A 16,726-nucleotide genomic window follows, 5' to 3' on the forward strand; every position below is an offset into this window, starting at 1 on the left:
CCTAGCTGTGCTTCATCATTGCACTGTATTTATAATATCTATGTTTAACCGTCCTTTGATGAATTGTCTTTTTGTTCAGTTCTTAAATGTGATGTGTTATTGCATATGGCACTTTGCATTAGTGAACCGTATGTTTTTAAGAGTTGATTACCCTGAACTTTAAGTATAATTCAACTGAAAAAAAAATAATAACTACATTTTTTTTTTTTTAAATAAAAATAATAATAGTTTTATTTCGATTACGTTGTTTTCGTAATCGTTGCAAGCGAAAATCGTAATCGCGATTAAAATACGATTAATTGCACAGCCCTACTTTGCTTTATCAAGGATCTAACCTTACTGTAATCGGGATCATGTGGATCGATGCGTGTGGACGGGAGGGACAGTGTGAGCAACCGTTAGGTTTCTCTCTCTCTTTGTGTTTCAATCCCTCCCTTGGGATGAAGAATAGACTTCCCACTGTTGTCCACGTTCTTAAAGCTGCATGAAACAACACCATAACAACCGGGGTGAAGTATCTACAGTACATGTGGGTATTGTAGTCCTTCGTACAGAGTTGTAGTTTCTCCACAACAGACTTAGTGTCAGTGCACGTTAAGTCCTTCCTTCACCTCTTTCCTTAAAACCACGACTGACGTTAATAAATAGTTGTTAGCAAAAGGATTCAAGGCTTTATTGTCATCACTCCAGCTTAAAGAATCAGGAGGTGTTTTCTGGAGAAGTCTGTTCCATCATTTTTGTAGCGAAATACTTAAATATTGGACAATTTGCTGTAACATTAGATATCCAGAGTGACTAGAGGATGATTTTCTAACGACTAAGGCAGGGGTGTCAAACTCAATTTAATCGCGGGCCATATTAGCATTATGGTTGCACTCAAAGGGCCAGTGGTAACTATATAAATATACAAATATATAATATATATAAAATAATGTATTATATGACATTATTGCCTCTAAATTGGATTATTATCGGATAGGGTAATAACTTAGTAATTAACTACGTCTGAAAGCAGAAATCCAGGGCAAATAATTGCAAGTTTCTTCAGTGCGCATGTCACAAAACGAGATGCATTGTGGGACATGTAGTTTATGGGCAACATGCCTCAGTATAGTAGCATGTAACCGTATAATAAACGTATTATATTCTTTGCAAGCTCTTGCGGGGCCACATAAAATGAAGTCGCGGGCCGGATTTGGCCCCCGGGCCTTGAGTTTGACACCCCTGGACTAAGGTGTCCGTCTGACGTTTTCAGTGAAAATTCTCGACAAGTATTTGCCGTCAAATTTGGTAAGGCATTAGGATTCAAGGCTTTAGCATCATCAGCAGCTACAGTGTACATATGGCAATGTGTGAAGTCCTCCTCCAACAGAGCAACATGAATATAGGACATAACACAAATACAACAGATAAAATACTGCAAGAGAATGTTTGGAGATGTGCGAGTCTACATACAAGAATATGATGTATACATAAGTAATTAGCAAGATGCAAACAGATGAATGTTTATGGATGTTCTTTAAAAAGTGTAATAGCCTTATGGCCTGTGGAATGAAACCAAGGCCATAACACCTAATATTGTTGACAATTCCAGTATCGCACTTGTTTTGGCACTCAATAATAACTGCTGCAGACACAGATACACGGACTAGTGAAAGCACTCAGACTCTCTGGCACAGTGAAGCTAATTTCTCTGCTCTGACCGATGTCTTCTGCTTTCAACCAGAGGAATCAATGATGGCTGCACTCTGAAATGACCTCGAACATCAACAAGAAGCCGAGACACACTGCTGGGATGTACCATTATTACTCGTGTCAGGAAATACACCACTGGGAACACAAACACACACACACACACAGTTTGAAAAAGAAACACACACTGACAGCTTGGTGTGAGGAAAGGCTGTGAAGTGACGCTCATGTCTTCGAGAAATATTTTCACTTTAATATTCAAGATGCTAAGATAACATCAGGAGGCGTGTTTAAAAATGTAATAAGCGCCACAATGCTATCTGTATTAACTAAAAACATCGGCATAGCCTAAAATCAAGTAATTAAATTGCTTCTATACTGAAGGAAGATGTATTTTACAGAAATGTTTTATTTAATGTTGGGCTATAAAGGAGCTACAGCACGGTCACATGACTTCACGTCACCACCGCTAAGCTAAAGGAGGCTAATGTTGGGCTATAAAGGAACTACAGCGCGGTCACATGACTTCACGTCACCACCGCTAAGCTAAAGGTGGCTAATGTTGGGCTATAAAGGAACTACAGCACGGTCACATGACTTCACTTCACCACCGCTAAGCTAAAGGTGGCTAATGTTGGGCTATAAAGGAACTACAGCACGGTCACATGACTTCACGTCACCACCGCTAAGCTAAAGGCAGCTAATGTTGGGCTATAAAGGAACTACAGCACGGTCACATGACTTCACGTCACCACCGCTAAGCTAAAGGAGGCTAATGTTGGGCTATAAAGGAACTACAGCGCGGTCACATGACTTCACGTCACCACCACTAAGCTAAAGGAGGCTAATGTTGGGCTATAAAGGAACTACAGCACGGTCACATGATTTCACGTCACCACCGCTAAGCTAAAGGTGGCTAATGTTGGGCTATAAAGGAACTACAGCACGGTCACATGACTTCACGTCACCACCGCTAAGCTAAAGGTGGCTAATGTTGGGCTATAAAGGAACTACAGCACGGTCACATGACTTCACGTCACCACCGCTAAGCTAAAGGAGGCTAATGTTGGGCTATAAAGGAACTCTAACTCCTTTAACAGGAAGTCTTTATATCTCAAGTCTCAAACCCACTCACATCCTGACACGAGTTCAGCTCCTGACCTCGTCTATGATCCTGTGAACAGCAAGAAGCCATCCGTGTCAAGTACGTCAACGCGTATAGAGGTATACACACACCCTGTATGTGTGTGTGTGTGTGTGTGTGTGTGTGTGTGTGTGTGTGTGTGTGTGTCGTCACACCGGAGTCCAGCTCTCTCTCAGCATGTGGACAGACAGGTGAAATGTGAAAAATGCATTTCTGTCTCTTTTCACCTCCTCTGCTCCTTTTCAGTCGTGCCTTACCAGAACTATGTAATTCCCCCTTGGTGACGAACTGCATGAAGTCATCGATCTCCCAGCAGGGGGGCTGGAGTCGGAGACAGAACAAATCCTGACTCCATTTTAAAACCAGCCTTTTGGAGTTCCTCTTCCCGCTGTTTGCAGAATGCTGGAAGGTAAGAGTGAGAGACAGTCGACTTTGATATACTGGAATATCCTTTTTTAAACTAGCGCTCTGTACACGTCGTTATGTTGTTGATTCTATTAATAAAACAAAGTAATACGTCAGGGTTTTTTCTGGAAACACATGGTATGAGGTGATACTGTGGCTCTGATCTTGTTTATAAGATGTCTCAATTATCACGAGAACATGAGATAAGAGGATAAAAGATGGACTTTTATTAATCCCCGAGGTGCGAGGGCGCGGACAAAGCCATACAAACCTCAGCTCATTCACCCACAGCATCCATGCCGTTATTCACCACTAACTAAGAGAACCGTGTCCCCATGTCCATGCTGTTGAGAAACTACATGTTAGCATTGATGCTTTAGACAAATTGTTATGAGACACATTTTTATTTTAAAAACAGTCCTAGCTTTTGCATTTGTAACTGAATTGGCAATTTTAAAGGTCTCCCATCAAGCAAACTGCACTTTCTGATGTCTTCTCTACATCACTATGTGTCCTCGGTGTGTCCCCGGTGTGTCCCCGGTGTGTCCCCGGTGTGTCCGGAGACTCTCAAAGTGATGTCTTCTCTACATCACTATGTGTCCCCTATGTGTCCCCGGTGTGTCCGGAGACTCTTAAAGTGATGTCTTCTCTACATCACCATGTGTCTCCGGCGTGTCCTCGGTGTGTCCCCGGTGTGTCAGGAGAATAAAAACCTCTCTCTTCCTCCGTAATCACATCTCTAAAAACGGGGGAACAACGGAGCTGATCCAGATGTGCGTCCCATATGACGTAATCATCTTAAAGGTCACCTCTCAAGCTGTTTCTAGGCAACAGCAGAGCTCTCAGATAAATACACATATATAAAACATGTCTATGAAGTGTTTTGCTCAAAACACCAAACAGATCATTCTAGCCATGCCTCATACCCCTCTGTTCCACTTCCTGTTTCTAAAGTGCTGATTCGGGAATAAAGCTTTAAAGAGGAGGGGGCGGAGCTTATGCGGGACCCGGCAGCTACCGTCTAAACTAAATGCTGCCGTGATGAAACTCCATATCATAGATTATCAAGGATCTGAAACAGTCTGGAGCTCAAAGGCTTTCTCTCTTGCCGGTTACACCACAAGGTGAGTTCCCTCTACTTCCTGCTTCTTCACACACATGCTCTACAGCACAGGTTAGCTCTGAGTGTTAGCATGCTAATGTAAACACCGACCATATTACGGCCAGAACAGTGGGGCATTGTTTCTGATAGCAGCTTTCTGATTGGCCCGTGGGTCCACATTTCAGATGTTACGTCATATCGGACGCAAATCTGGATCAGCTCCGTTGTTCCCCGTTTTTAGAGATTTGGGTACGGAGGAAAAGAGAGAGGGTTTATTTCCTGACACTGCGTGAGTTCCCCGACACACCGGGGACACACCGGGGACACACCGGGGACACATGTTGATGGAGAGAAGACATCAGAAAGTGCATCTTGCATGATAGGTCCCCTTTAAAACAAACATACGCTCTTTTTAGGGTTTTACTAACGCTGTAATTCTGCCAGTAATCCACCATGTTCAGATATATCAGTAATCTGATTACTTCTTTATACGGAACACCGTTTATTACAGTTCTGATTTTGGGTTGATTCGTCTCTTTTTGCCAGTTTAGTGTTTCATTTTGCCCTTTTGTTGTTGTTTGGTCGTTTTGATCCATTTTGGTTGTTGAGTATCTTTGATGGATTTGTGTCTCTGGTCATTTTTCATGGTGTGTTTTCAATCCATTTTCAGTCGTTTCTATTCTTGTCGGATTTGTACCTCTTTTTGGTTGATTCGTCTCTCTTGTGGTTGTTGTGCATCTGTTTGGTTGTTTACCTGCCCCCCTGTGGTTGTTGTGCATCGATGTCTCTTGTTGTGTGTCTTTGTGTCAGATAATCCATTACTCCCCACACCCTGCATGCAGTGAAGTGCAGGCATCAGCTGGCCTCCACTGACTCGAGAGTCTCTGAGATTTATGGGGGGTTCCAAACGGAGCGGATCCAGATTTGCTGACGACATTACTAAAAGGTGGGCGGGCTTTACCCCCACGGGCCAATCAGAAACGTCGCCATCAGAAACAATGAGACGTGTTTTGGACGTACTATGGTCTGTGTTTACATTAGCAAGCATATCTTGATATGTCATATCCAAGAGCAGCCAAGAAACAATCTGAAGTGATGGATATTGTCCAAACATCGAGACGTTCCTGCTGCTTTACTGACATCTCTCAACTCGTATGAACGCCATAGGAAATAAAATAATCTCATCTGAAGACACGCTGTGTTTACGCACGATGTCCAGTAACTGGAACTGCACACAATAAACAAATAATACAAATACTTAGAGACTCCACGCGTAATGTGTTTACAGGCCTCGGGTTGTTTGTGATTTAAAACAAACCAGACACAAAGTCAGCTTTTCCACTGCGGCTCGGGCGGCCTGCACGAGGAGGACAACATGAGAACGGTAAGTTAATACGGAGGGTTAACCGCTTGTTTTCTCAACGTCACTTATATCTTCACTTCCTCCTCCCTAAAGCGTGTCCGTCCTCTCTGCACACGGCGCAGCTCGCATGTAATTGCTTTCATTAAATGCATTTCCGGCACAAAGGATGAAACTCTATTTTCTGGATGTTTTCTCAGATGATAAAATATATTCCTCTTCGTGCAGAAACGCTGTAACGTTGATATGTTCATTATTTAAACGTATAATGCAGAGTTCTGATTGGCCCTCGGCCCTCAGTGTTGTCTGACTCCTGCAGAGAGACCTTTAGGTGAAGGGTATTGAATGATTTACAGACTGTGTTTCTGATGACTACACGCCCTGATGTCAGAACACAGATGTGAGGATTGATCTACACACCAACACCGACACTGATTTACTGTCAACTCCACACTCACACACGGGTTATAGATCGTCTAAATGTGGTGCTTCCAGTGCTGTTTAAAGGGCAGAGGTTGTATTGCATATCTGACTGAGAATAATCTCCCGTTTGCTGATGCACGGTCCTTCCTGTCCTTTAGTCAGAACACCTAACATACCTGAAGTCCCTGAAGTCTCTGAAGTCCCTGAAGTCCCTGAAGTCTCTGAAGTCTCTCAAGTCTCTCAAGTCCCTGAAGTCCCTGAAGTCTCTGAAGTCCCTGAAGTCCCTGAAGTCTCTCAAGTCTCTCAAGTCCCTGAAGTCTCTCAAGTCCCTGAAGTCTCTGAAGTCCCTGAAGTCTCTGAAGTCCCTGAAGTCCCTGAAGTCCCTGAAGTCTCTGAAGTCCCTGAAGTCCCTGAAGTCTCTGAAGTCCCTGAAGTCTCTCAAGTCTCTCAAGTCCCTGAAGTCCCTGAAGTCTCTCAAGTCCCTGAAGTCTCTCAAGTCCCTGAAGTCTCTGAAGTCTCTCAAGTCCCTGAAGTCCCTGAAGTCTCTGAAGTCCCTGAAGTCTCTCAAGTCCCTGAAGTCTCTCAAGTCCCTGAAGTCTCTCAAGTCTCTCAAGTCCCTGAAGTCCCTGAAGTCTCTGAAGTCTCTCAAGTCCCTGAAGTCCCTGAAGTCTCTGAAGTCCCTGAAGTCCCTGAAGTCTCTCAAGTCCCTCAAGTCCCTGAAGTCTCTCAAGTCCCTGAAGTCCCTGAAGTCTCTCAAGTCCCTGAAGTCTCTCAAGTCCCTGAAGTCTCTCAAGTCCCTGAAGTCCCTGAAGTCTCTGAAGTCCCTGAAGTCCCTGAAGTCTCTGAAGTCCCTGAAGTCTCTGAAGTCCCTGAAGTCCCTGAAGTCTCTCAAGTCCCTGAAGTCTCTCAAGTCCCTGAAGTCTCTCAAGTCTCTGAGGTCCCTGAAGTCTCTGGACCAGCAGCAGTCCTCACACAGAGCCCCGTGTTCTTGATCACTTCCTGTGGAGAGACAAATGTTATGTTTTACTAAAGGGACAAATGCCATAATGTATAAACACCATGCATGGTTAGGATTTATAATATAACCCTTATATGTTAACATGATTTATGTCATAGCCTAAAAGAGGACACGATTTAAGAAATAGGTCATTAGAGTATTGCTGTTTTTGTAATGTTGTGTCGGGTTGAGTGAAGCAGGACCCAAACGGAACCTTTATATCAAGGCTATGAAACAAAGCTGCACTCACTCCCCGTGAACACGTCAGACAGCACAGATCTCACAAAGACTGACAGAAAGACCAGAACGTAAATGCACACGAGACTAATCACACAACAAGACGCAGGTGAGGAGGGAGGAGGAAACACAGAGGGCCGTCTCACTTCGGTTAAACGGATTCCTTGCTTCCCTCACTTGCGTCGTTTCCTTTTGACTAGTCCCTCCCACAAGGGAAGCAGGAGAGACGCAAGGAAACCACGAGAAGCAGGAAATGAGTTTTAAGAGCAATGGGACGTCCTTTCCTCCGGAGCGTCGCGTCCGTCTGTGATGACGCAGCACAGCTGTTCGTCTGACAGCTGGGCTGCAGTCGAATAGTCCAAAAATCAGCTCCTAAGTTCTAACCCTATCGTCTATTCCTTGACCTCTGAGTGAAAGGTCACGGGGTTAAGGGATAGTGGATAGGAGAATTCAAAAGGACTTAGGAGAAGAGACTGCGGTACTTTCACTATCCGACGTGTTTATGATGCGCCAGCGGACGTCATTGTGTGCGTCTGCTGCTGTGGGGTAACCATGGAAACCACAGTTTTCTATACAGCGGACTACAACATGGATGCTCAATAAGAACGAGGGACTGCTGTGAACTCATCTAGAGACTCTGCTCCGTGCTCTGATGCTGCTGCTTTGCTTTATGAACGTGGACAACAGAGAAACATATTCTTCAGGACCAAAGCTGGAATTTAAATAAAAAAGGAAAGTGAAACTTATGCTCGTCACCCTCTCCCTCCGGTCCACGTTAATACAAATGATCCCAATACGTATGATTGTATGAACTAAAGATCTTAAATCAATACAGATGTATTTATTATAAACGTTAGTCCTTAACATCTATCACTGTGTATATCACCATTCAAACATCTTTTAGAAGTTGAACAAACCCCACACAGCTCAGTGAAGACTGAAATGTTGACTTTATTTGATCATTTCAGTGAAAACTAACGTTCATATTTCTCTCTTTGATTATAATACTGATGAACGTTCAGAACAAAGCACTTTGGCAACTTACCACCTATGTTTTAAAATGCTTAATAAGCACCGTAACTTTCATGATATCATTTCTCCGTCATAATCGGTTGTTTCCGTGAACGGCCGACTGTTGAGTGACGGCAAATGCTGCGGCTGCAATGCATTGTGGGGCAGCATTTTCTCCTCTCCTCTCGGTGAGGGAGGTCCAGTGGTTCCTAAGCTAAAGGAGGTTATAAAGGAATTTTGAAACCTCCTTTCCTATCATCTAGAGAACTGGAACGGCACTTATCATGGCTGCCACTGACGTACTTCCGGGTCATTTCACTCCGTGAGGAAGGTTCCTAAGCTAAATGGACTATTCCACTGCAGCCGAAGTCAGCTAATCAGTAATGTGTGTGTGTGTGTGTGTGTGTGTGTGTGTGTGTGTGTGTGTGTGTGTGTGTGTGTGTGTGTGTGTGTGTGTGTGTGTGTGTGTGTGTGTGTGTGTGTGTGTGTGTGTGTGTGTGTGTGTGTGTGTGTGTGTGTGTGTGTGTGTGTGTGTGTGTGTGTGAACATGTATCAGTATATACAAGCAAAGACAAACAAACCAAGATCCAGTAGAGCCATACAACCCAAGAGGACAGAGGGAGACTGAGGCCGTTTCTCCATGTCGAGTACACTTGCTGCAGAGCCACCGTTTCAAGTATGCTACGTCATGGAGTGGCGCCGAATGCTGGGCATTTAACACGCATTTAAACAGTCCTTCGGCGCCGCTCGATGACGTAGTATACTTGAAACAGTGGCTCTGCAGCAAGTGTACTCCACATTGAGAAACACTGCTCAGGCACCCATACTTCAAGCTGAGCAGTCAACCTATCAGGTGTCAGCAACCTCTCCTGATTGGGGGAGTGGCTAACCAAGGACTTGAGTCTAGGGGCCGTCACACTCTTGATATTCACCGTTTATTCTACTTGTTTTATTTGGATTTCATTGTATGTTTATCTTTTTTTAAACTTATGTATAAAACCTGTTTCTGCTGCTGTGACTAAACAGTTTCCCAATTTGGGATGAATAAAATATTTCTAATCAAACTCAATGTAAGCTTTTGATAAAAGACAAAACCAGATTTCCACCTGACTTTAATAAATGCTTTTTTTCTGTTTCATTAACACAGAAAATAACAACATATATATTATATATATATATATATATTTGTTCTATATATATATGTTTTGCTTGTTTATACTATTTTGATATTTGTGGATGACTCAAAAAGATTGAACGGAGCTAAGTGCTATACAAACGCCACGTGACCCCGAGATAAAGATGTTTTAGACAACTTTATTTAAATAGTTTGAACAAGATTACAAAGCCACATACATAATACATGCATAAATACCATAAACACAAATAAACAGAGATGTTTAAGAGGGCAGAAAGTGCGTTGAAGAAGTTCTGACTTTATTAGGTCACGTGATCTGTCAACTAAAGTTAAACAACACGCGCTGCTCAAAGTGACGTCACATTTCAGCTTGCTTCACAGCTAGCTTTAACCAGTCAGCTGTGCTAATAGCTGTTCATTTAGTTTAAAGAGTATTAATCTGACTTCCTTACCGTTACAGCTTCCTACTCACTGCTGTGTCGATCATCCACTTCACGTGTGTTCCATTGCTGAGTGACAGCGCCGCTCCGCTCTGCCATTGGTCATCCTGGTCCAATCAGCTTCCTTGTAGGCGGGACTTTGTCATTCACACACCTGTCTGTTATCAGAATGAAGCAGCGGGGGGAGGAAGTACTTACAGGTAAAAGCCTTGCATTAACGAACCAAAGTAGAACTATAAAAGTATAAAATATACTTCAAGTACCCAAACTAAAAGTACTTCTTATGTGTAATGGCCTATCGTTTATATATTGAATGAATGGCATGATGTTGTGTTTGTAGAGCTAAATGTAATAACTATACTGCTGCTGGATATCTTACACTATAAATATATACCTTTTATATAATAGAAACTATAGTAAATAAGGAGAAAAAGTACAATATGTGTTCCCAGAATGCAGTGTTTACAGAAGCATAATACAAATCGTACTTTGAGTAAATGTACTGATGCCGACACAACGATGAAACATAGGAGCACAGAAAAAATAAGAATTATGTAAAAAGTCAGGAATTTGAAGAAAAAAATCTAATCTTGGAAAAAGAAAGACTTTTGTGAAAAAGTTTGACTTGAAAAAAAGAAAAGAAGAAAAAAAAAAGATAATTTTGAAGAAAAAAAATCCGGATTCTGAGAATTTTCTGAGAAGATTCGGACCAAAAAACACGCAGCCATTTTGTTTCTAATATTGATTTGAACCTCTTTTTGGTTGACTTGTCTCTTTTGTTGTTGTTTACCTTTGATGGCTTTGTGTCAGACGACATGTAATCAATTACTCCCCAAACCCTGCATCCAGTGAAGTGCAGGCAGCAGCTGGGATTCTGAGCTGCGTTACAAACAGCTGAGCCCCAGCAGCTGAAGCAGAACTCAAACTTTGGAGGAAATGAAAAAGGCGCTGCTGGACATGAATCCATCACCGTGGGAAACGAGAGGGGGAGCTGGAGGGGGAGCACAGAGTCTGAAGCCAATTGATTTATTCGCTTTATTTACAGGCAGGTGTGAGGGAAATAGAGTTCTTTATTCCGAAGAGAAGAGGGAGGCAGTAGCAAGAAAACAAGGACTTCTATTTGGGAATATTTTCAAAATGTGAATGATTTTAAATTCAATCTTTCTCAAACATGTCTACATACTGATATACACCTGAACATCAGCAGGAGAGGACTCTTTAAAGTAGAGACACTACATACTGATATACATCTGAACATCAGCAGGAGAGGACTCTTTAAAGTAGAGACACTACATACTGATATACACCTGAACATCAGCAGGAGAGGACTCTTTAAAGTAGAGACACTACATACTGATATACACCTGAACATCAGCAGGAGAGGACTCTTTAAAGTAGAGACACTACATACTGATATACACCTGAACATCAGCAGGAGAGGACTCTTTAAAGTAGAGACACTACATACTGATATACACCTGAACATCAGCAGGAGAGGACTCTTTAAAGTAGAGACACTACATACTGATATACACCTGAACATCAGCAGGAGAGGACTCTTTAAAGTAGAGACACTACATGCTGATATACACCTGAACATCAGCAGGAGAGGACTCTTTAAAGTAGAGACACTACATACTGATATACACCTGAACATCAGCAGGAGAGGACTCTTTACAGTAGAGACACTACATACTGATATACACCTGAACATCAGCAGGAGAGGACTCTTTAAAGTAGAGACACTACATACTGATATACACCTGAACATCAGCAGGAGAGGACTCTTTAAAGTAGAGACACTACATACTGACATACACCTGAACATCAGCAGGAGAGGACTCTTTAAAGTAGAGATGCTACATACTGATATACACCTGAACATCAGCAGGAGAGGACTCTTTAAAGTAGAGAGGCTACATACTGATATACACCTGAACATCAGCAGGAGAGGACTCTTTAAAGTAGAGACACTACATGCTGATATACAGCTGAACATCAGCAGGAGAGGACTCTTTAAAGTATAGACGCTACATACTGATATACACCTGAACATCAGCAGGAGAGGACTCTTTAAAGTAGAGACACTACACACTGATATACACCTGAACATCAGCAGGAGAGGACTCTTTAAAGTAGAGACACTACATACTGATATACACCTGCACATCAGCAGGAGAGGACTCTTTAAAGTAGAGACACTACATACTGATATACACTGAACATCAGCAGGAGAGGGACTCTTTAAAGTAGAGACACTACATACTGATATACACCTGAACATCAGCAGGAGAGGACTCTTTAAAGTAGAGACACTACACACTGATATACACCTGAACATCAGCAGGAGAGGACTCTTTAAAGTAGAGACACTACACACTGATATACACCTGAACATCAGCAGGAGAGGACTCTTTAAAGTAGAGACACTACACACTGATATACACCTGAACATCAGCAGGAGAGGACTCTTTAAAGTAGAGACACTACATACTGATATACACCTGAACATCAGCAGGAGAGGACTCTTTAAAGTAGAGACACTACATACTGATATACACCTGAACATCAGCAGGAGAGGACTCTTTAAAGTAGAGACACTACATACTGATATACACCTGAACATCAGCAGGAGAGGACTCTTTAAAGTAGAGACACTACATACTGATATACACCTGAACATCAGCAGGAGAGGACTCTTTAAAGTAGAGACACTACACACTGATATACACCTGGACATCAGCAGGAGAGGACTCTTTAAAGTAGAGACACTACATACTGATATACACCTGAACATCAGCAGGAGAGGACTCTTTAAAGTAGAGACACTACATACTGATATACACCTGAACATCAGCAGGAGAGGACTCTTTAAAGTAGAGACACTACATACTGATATACACCTGAACATCAGCAGGAGAGGACTCTTTAAAGTAGAGACACTACATGCTGATATACACCTGAACATCAGCAGGAGAGGACTCTTTAAAGTAGAGACACTACATACTGATATACACCTGAACATCAGCAGGAGAGGACTCTTTACAGTAGAGACACTACATACTGATATACACCTGAACATCAGCAGGAGAGGACTCTTTAAAGTAGAGACACTACATACTGATATACACCTGAACATCAGCAGGAGAGGACTCTTTAAAGTAGAGACACTACATACTGACATACACCTGAACATCAGCAGGAGAGGACTCTTTAAAGTAGAGATGCTACATACTGATATACACCTGAACATCAGCAGGAGAGGACTCTTTAAAGTAGAGAGGCTACATACTGATATACACCTGAACATCAGCAGGAGAGGACTCTTTAAAGTAGAGACACTACATGCTGATATACAGCTGAACATCAGCAGGAGAGGACTCTTTAAAGTATAGACGCTACATACTGATATACACCTGAACATCAGCAGGAGAGGACTCTTTAAAGTAGAGACACTACACACTGATATACACCTGAACATCAGCAGGAGAGGACTCTTTAAAGTAGAGACACTACATACTGATATACACTTGCACATCAGCAGGAGAGGACTCTTTAAAGTAGAGACACTACATACTGATATACACCTGAACATCAGCAGGAGAGGACTCTTTAAAGTAGAGACACTACACACTGATATACACCTGAACATCAGCAGGAGAGGACTCTTTAAAGTAGAGACACTACACACTGATATACACCTGAACATCAGCAGGAGAGGACTCTTTAAAGTAGAGACACTACACACTGATATACACCTGAACATCAGCAGGAGAGGACTCTTTAAAGTAGAGACACTACATGCTGATATACACCTGAACATCAGCAGGAGAGGACTCTTTAAAGTAGAGACACTACATGCTGATATACACCTGAACATCAGCAGGAGAGGACTCTTTAAAGTAGAGACACTACATACTGATATACACCTGAACATCAGCAGGAGAGGGCTCTTTAAAGTAGAGACACTACATACTGATATACACCTGAACATCAGCAGGAGAGGACTCTTTAAAGTAGAGACGCTACATACTGATATACACCTGAACATCAGCAGGAGAGGACTCTTTAAAGTAGAGACACTACATACTGATATACACCTGAACATCAGCAGGAGAGGACTCTTTAAAGTAGAGACACTACATACTGATATACACCTGAACATCAGCAGGAGAGGACTCTTTAAAGTAGAGACACTACATACTGATATACACCTGAATCATCAGCAGGAGAGGACTCTTTACAGTAGAGACACTACATACTGATATACACCTGAACATCAGCAGGAGAGGACTCTTTAAAGTAGAGACACTACACACTGATATACACCTGGACATCAGCAGGAGAGGACTCTTTAAAGTAGAGACACTACATACTGATATACACCTGAACATCAGCAGGAGAGGACTCTTTAAAGTAGAGACACTACATACTGATATACACCTGAACATCAGCAGGAGAGGACTCTTTAAAGTAGAGACACTACATACTGATATACACCTGAACATCAGCAGGAGAGGACTCTTTAAAGTAGAGACACTACATGCTGATATACACCTGAACATCAGCAGGAGAGGACTCTTTAAAGTAGAGACACTACATACTGATATACACCTGAACATCAGCAGGAGAGGACTCTTTAAAGTAGAGACACTACACACTGATATACACCTGAACATCAGCAGGAGAGGACTCTTTAAAGTAGAGACACTACATACTGATATACACCTGAACATCAGCAGGAGAGGACTCTTTAAAGTAGAGACGCTACATACTGACATACACCTGAACATCAGCAGGAGAGGACTCTTTAAAGTAGAGATGCTACATACTGATATACACCTGAACATCAGCAGGAGAGGACTCTTTAAAGTAGAGACACTACATACTGACATACACCTGAACATCAGCAGGAGAGGACTCTTTAAAGTAGAGATGCTACATACTGATATACACCTGAACATCAGCAGGAGAGGACTCTTTAAAGTAGAGAGGCTACATACTGATATACACCTGAACATCAGCAGGAGAGGACTCTTTAAAGTAGAGACACTACATGCTGATATACAGCTGAACATCAGCAGGAGAGGACTCTTTAAAGTATAGACGCTACATACTGATATACACCTGAACATCAGCAGGAGAGGACTCTTTAAAGTAGAGACACTACACACTGATATACACCTGAACATCAGCAGGAGAGGACTCTTTAAAGTAGAGACACTACATACTGATATACACCTGCACATCAGCAGGAGAGGACTCTTTAAAGTAGAGACACTACATACTGATATACACCTGAACATCAGCAGGAGAGGACTCTTTAAAGTAGAGACACTACACACTGATATACACCTGAACATCAGCAGGAGAGGACTCTTTAAAGTAGAGACACTACACACTGATATACACCTGAACATCAGCAGGAGAGGACTCTTTAAAGTAGAGACACTACACACTGATATACACCTGAACATCAGCAGGAGAGGACTCTTTAAAGTAGAGACACTACATGCTGATATACACCTGAACATCAGCAGGAGAGGACTCTTTAAAGTAGAGACACTACATGCTGATATACACCTGAACATCAGCAGGAGAGGACTCTTTAAAGTAGAGACACTACATACTGATATACACCTGAACATCAGCAGGAGAGGGCTCTTTAAAGTAGAGACACTACATACTGATATACACCTGAACATCAGCAGGAGAGGACTCTTTAAAGTAGAGACACTACATACTGATATACACCTGAACATCAGCAGGAGAGGACTCTTTAAAGTAGAGACACTACATACTGATATACACCTGATCATCAGCAGGAGAGGACTCTTTACAGTAGAGACACTACATACTGATATACACCTGAACATCAGCAGGAGAGGACTCTTTAAAGTAGAGACACTACATACTGATATACACCTGAACATCAGCAGGAGAGGACTCTTTAAAGTAGAGACACTACATACTGATATACACCTGAACATCAGCAGGAGAGGACTCTTTACAGTAGAGACACTACATACTGATATACACCTGAACATCAGCAGGAGAGGACTCTTTAAAGTAGAGACACTACATACTGATATACACCTGAACATCAGCAGGAGAGGACTCTTTAAAGTAGAGACACTACATACTGACATACACCTGAACATCAGCAGGAGAGGACTCTTTAAAGTAGAGACACTACATACTGATATACACCTGAACATCAGCAGGAGAGGACTCTTTAAAGTAGAGAGGCTACATACTGATATACACCTGAACATCAGCAGGAGAGGACTCTTTAAAGTAGAGACACTACATGCTGATATACAGCTGAACATCAGCAGGAGAGGACTCTTTAAAGTATAGACGCTACATACTGATATACACCTGAACATCAGCAGGAGAGGACTCTTTAAAGTAGAGACACTACACACTGATATACACCTGAACATCAGCAGGAGAGGACTCTTTAAAGTAGAGACACTACACACTGATATACACCTGAACATCAGCAGGAGAGGACTCTTTAAAGTAGAGACACTACATACTGATATACACCTGCACATCAGCAGGAGAGGACTCTTTAAAGTAGAGACACTACATACTGATATACACCTGAACATCAGCAGGAGAGGACTCTTTAAAGTAGAGACACTACACACTGATATACACCTGAACATCAGCAGGAGAGGACTCTTTAAAGTAGAGACACTATATACTGATATACACCTGAACATCAGCAGGAGAGGACTCTTTAAAGTAGAGACACTACACACTGATATACAC

The sequence above is a fragment of the Pseudochaenichthys georgianus genome, chromosome 10, assembly GCF_902827115.2.
Source record: "Pseudochaenichthys georgianus chromosome 10, fPseGeo1.2, whole genome shotgun sequence".
Lineage (NCBI taxonomy): Eukaryota > Metazoa > Chordata > Actinopteri > Perciformes > Channichthyidae > Pseudochaenichthys > Pseudochaenichthys georgianus.